The 5305-nt window shown below is 36.1% G+C and overlaps 1 non-coding gene across 1 annotated transcript; it reads right to left on the bottom strand.

Moving 5' to 3' along the window:
• Nucleotides 1-4130: 4130 nt before the first annotated feature.
• LOC141597618 (small nucleolar RNA R71) lies at nt 4131-4237 on the bottom strand. The gene has a single exon (XR_012522843.1). It is a non-coding gene; the product is annotated as a small nucleolar RNA R71 (small nucleolar RNA).
• Nucleotides 4238-5305: the final 1068 nt, after the last annotated feature.

The raw sequence follows: 5305 nt of genomic DNA, 5'->3' as shown, positions 1-5305 counted from the left end.
CCGAAATGAAAAGGCTTGATTAGTGACAAAGGGTTTTGCACTAATAAAGAGAGATTTCAAAACAAGATTGGTCGCAAAGGGTTTTGCACTAATTGAAATGCTTAAGTCTATTTGGATCTTCTTAGGGATTGTGTTTCATTATGAGGATATGCGCACAACAAGTGAATCTAAAACCCACTTATTCAAAAGAAGGAATGTATTCAATACATGTCATGAGTTTTATAGATTCTTACAATCCTAAAATAATGTGAAACTTAAGAGAGGATCTTAAGTAGGACATCAATGAGTTGGAATCAATGATTTGATCATGTTGTAAAACTTTTCTCGATAAGTCGAGAAGTTATTTTTATACATGAAGTTTAGTGGGAGTTACGGTAATTTTAATTAGTCTTATATGTGGATGACATATTGATCATTACGAATGATTTAAGACTTTTGGAGTATAATAATACATCTTTAATATCCGGATTTATGAAGATAAATCCACATGATATTGGCGTCAATAAGAAGTCTTACGTTGATAAGATTCATGACTAGTTCAATTAAATTGAACATATTTGATTGATTCCATTTGCTTCCGCTGCCGGATCAATTAAATGAGTAATGATGTATAACACTTCATATACTTTGAGTATGATGAATTGTTTGCAAAAATCGAATTTAAGTAATCTTTACCATGTAAGCCATAAAGATTACCCTTAAGTGCTTGCAGAAGCATTAAGGAAGTAAAGCAAAGTGTTTATGATGCAATTTTGTGTAAGGGTGTTACACAAGTGACAATTGACAATTGAGATTGCGCATGGTTTCCGACAAAACCATAATCAAAACACATTAGGATGGTTAAAGATACCATTGTGGTTATGTTATTTAAGAAATAGATTTTCTAAAATCGTTCTAGGCAATAAAGAACAATGAGAGATATTTATAACGGAAATTGAGTACACTTGCAATCATGAGATGTGCAAGAGGATGAGTCCCGCACACTGTGAAAACAGTGGGAGCTATTCTTAGGCTAGAGGGCCTATGTCTTGATTGGATCTCGACACGTACTCAGAAAGTTTTGTGATGCAAATATATACATTACAAAGGAAAACCAGAATGTAGTAAGGTTGAGTAAGGTACAAGAAGTTGATAAAACCTACTAACCAAAGCCTTCTCATAGGCTTAACATGATGAGTCATGTCATTTCATTTAAATTGAGATGAACAACTACATTCAAGATCAAATTAGATTATAGAACATGAAATAGCAATCAGGCATTGACTATTCATATGTGATAATCGCATTTGTCGTTCGAGTTTTACTTTAAAACTCTTTTATTATACTTTGTTACATCCAAACGGGTTGTAGAGACAATTGAACCCCGTTAAAGTGAACACGGATTAGCATTGTATTCGCCCATAGTCACTTGTATGAGGTGACGTCTCGAAGTGACTAGAGTGTGATGCGATTGATGGCAAGTTCAAGTGCCATAGAGTCATGTGAGATGACTAGTCGATCACATAGGCAGACTGTGAGGAACATTTTGTCGGGCAGTGACCGCTTATAGAGTTCTGGCAATTTATATAGCCTGGTCGTGGCGAGAGCTACTATAGTATTCTAATGAGTCGATTCTTTTGACTAAAGACTGTTCACCTAAGATGTCACAGTTTCAGATTAACTTTGATTTGTGTTACTACGACCTTCGTAAATGGGGTCAAATGGGCATATTTTGGGTTATGATGGCTGTGGCTAGTCGAAGGGAATAAGTGCGATAGGAATTGTCCACCCCCTTGTCAGGGTTAAAACAATATCTCAGGGCCACTCGAGGAGTAATGAACTGGAAATGCGTGGCCACGCTCGGAAGGTATCTATGATAGATAAATCCGGTCAATCAGTTATTCTCCAGATCGAGGAAACCACTCTCGATATGATCACTTGCAAGTACGACCCGAAAGACACCTTGCATTGAGTGGGAGATAGTAATAGGACAAGAGAATTGGTGACGCACACTTGTCGAGGACAAGTGGGAGATTGTTGGGAAATGTGTCCTCAACAATAGTGCGATCACATGATTTAAATATCATTATTAAATCTCATACCAAGAATACGAAAGGGATGATACATTACATATATAGTCAACTGGTCCACACATATCGGTAATGATTGGCTGGCTAGAGTTTGACATTACTGTCGTGCGACGGTGGTGATCAGTTGATCCCTTGAGGTCACACCTAAAGGACGATTCCCTTAATTGAAAAGGTTAATTAATTGTATACCGATACAGATTAATTAATTCCTTAATATTGAACAATTCAATTTGTGAGAGAGAATATTGATATCTTATTATAATGGGATTAAATAAGATTTATTTTGGTAATAAAATGCTTTGTTACTAAAATTATTTATTGTTTGAGAAACAATAGAGATAAGAATGAATGGTTAATTATAATTACAAAATGTTGTGAATTATAATTATATGACCCATTTTATTTTTGTGATCAAGTATCACTAGTCAATTTGTTGTATGTAATTTAATTAATTCATGAAATGATATTTATGTGATAAATATGCATTAAATTAATTAATAACATGTATCATGCTACATGTGACATATTGTGTGACAATTGACAATTTGACAAAAATAAAATGGTAGTCCATTTTATATCAATGGACCGAAATATGAGTGTTATGGGAGTTAGTGGGTGAATTATTTTATGAGATAAAATAATCTAATGATACCTAACCTACACCTAGTCTTACAAGTCTAAGATTTAGAAAAGAACAAAAGAAAAGTGAAGGACCATATATTGGTCCTCCTCTCACCCACAAACCGTGTGGCCTTGCTCTCTTTATGAGAGTTTTGTTCTTTTATTTTTCTAACACTCAACCATTAGAAAGACATGCAAAATTCTCTCTCACATGTTCATCTTTCTCCTTCATCAAAACATGAATTTTTGATTGAATTTGTTCATAAAGATTACTAAAATTATCAATGTAATATATGAATATTAGTAATCAATATTAAGGTAAACTACACTATAAACATCTAGTACATGTTAGTTTGTGGTTTTAAGGGATAGTCTTGGGTGCAACTAATTGGAGGGCTTCTACTTTGAAGTCATGTATGTTCATCCATTTTGGAAAGCTCAAGAACTAACAAGAAGGAGATCTTGTTGGTGCCCATTTGACCGAAATTCCTATGGTGAGAAAATGATTTTCTTATCTTATCTATTTTAGTTTGCATGCATAAGATCTAGAATTTATTTTATGATTAAATAAATTTGAAACATATAAGAATATGTTGTATAATGAGATACAGATTTCCAACACTTTACTTGCCTCTTTACTAATTGTAGAGTTGTTTGTGAAGTTATAAATTGTGTTTTGGTCTAGGTGCTCCTAACGACAAGTAACCGAAAGATTTAGTCCCGACCAAAAATGGCGCCGTTGCCGGGGACGGTGTTAACTTGATTTAGATTTTCTTATATTGTTATTAGTTGTGTCTTTCTTTGCCTTGGGGAAGTAAAACTCCTCAAGGTTTGTTCTAATTATTTTCGAGTTGTTTGATATTTTGCATGTCTAGAAGGTCACAAGGTGACTTGTTACCCTTTGATCACGAAATTGAAAGAACTTTGACAACCAAAAAAAGACTTGCTAGAGGAATTTTGAGAGGTATTAGTGAGGTTATTCAACCAAATGTTATTGAGTTCATCAACCCTTTTGCAAGAGAAGGTGAGGAGAACCCAACACAAAATCCAACACAAAATCAACCCACAATGCCTAAGTTTTCATCACATTCCGTACCCACCGAGGAGAACCTACCCAATGGTACTCCCACACCACAACATCTAACCGGAAATTTTATTGCCAAATCCGCATTTATCCAATTAGTCGAAAGAAGCCAATTTGGGGGGATGCCTAGTGAAGACCCTCACTCTCATATGGAGGCTTTTTGCGACTATTGTGATGCAATTTCTCAAACCGGTGTAACTCAAGACCAAATTCGATGGGTCTTATTTCCTTTTTCTCTAATTGGCACCGCAAAACAATGGTTGAAAAGCTTTGATAAGGCCACTCTCGGAATTGATTCTTGGAAGAAGTTGGCTCTAGCTTTCCACAAAAAGTTCTATCCACCGGAAAAGACTAACATCCTAAGAGCTCAAATCACGGTCTTTAAGCAAAGGGATGAAGAATCTTTGTATGAAGCTTGGGAGCGATTCAAGGGAATTTGTCGCTCATGTCCTCACCATGGACTTAGCGAGTGGTTCTTGGTACAACAATTTTAGAACGGTCTTTATGAAGATTCAAGGAACATTCTCAACATGGGATCAAATGGAATGTTCACCGAAGTTGATGACAATCAAACTTGGAACAAAATTGAGGAAATGGCGGTCCATAACTCACAATATAGCAGACCTCGCAAGGCTACTATAGGAGGAAAGCATGAAGTGGACTCCGTTACTCAATTGGGTGCTCAACTTAGTGCTCACATTGATACCATAAATTTGAAGTTTGAAAAAGCGATGGCTAAACTTGAAGAAGCCTCAAAATCACCAAAGCATCATGTTAATGCCATGACGGCATCTTCATCAATCCCAAATGGGATATGTGAGAATTGTGGAACTTTGGGACATGACCAAAGTGAATGTAGGGGAACAAATGAACAAGTGAATGCTTTCCAAGCATACAAGAGTGGTACCCCTTATTCAAACTATTACAATGAAAACACCAAATTCCATCCAAATCTCTCATACAAAAGCCAAAATGTTCAAAACCCTCAACCAACATACACCCCACCTCCCATGAGAAACCAAAATCATAGACCCTTTTACAACCAAAACCAAGGTTACCAAAATCAAACTCCATAAAATCAACAAAATGACCAAGGTTTTAATGTTCAAAAAGCGGTCCTCCAAATGCCAAAAGATCAACAAGAGTTTTTCACTCAAATGCAAAAAGATAGTCAAGAAAAGGAAATCACCATCAACAACATTCTAGCTCACACCAAAATGTTGGAAACCCAATTGACTCAACTAGCATCTTCAAGCTCACAAAGACAAAAGGGGCAATTACCACCTCAAAGTAATCCCCCAAGACATGAAACGGTTAGTGCCATTCACTTGAGAAGTGGTACAAGGTATGAAGCACCGAAGAAGCAAGTTGAGGATGAAGTTGTGGAAGCTAGTGACAAAGAAGAATTTGTGCAAAACTCCAAGGATGGGGAACCATCAAAAGAAGAAATTTCAAAGAAAAATGAAGACAAGGTCAAGGAGAAGGAGCCCATTGTGATTAGACTTTCTTTTCCAAGTCGTCAAGCCAAGCC

Source organism: Silene latifolia, chromosome 8 (genome assembly GCF_048544455.1).
Source record: "Silene latifolia isolate original U9 population chromosome 8, ASM4854445v1, whole genome shotgun sequence".
NCBI lineage: Eukaryota > Viridiplantae > Streptophyta > Magnoliopsida > Caryophyllales > Caryophyllaceae > Silene > Silene latifolia.
This window is presented reverse-complemented; position numbering and strand designations above follow the sequence as displayed.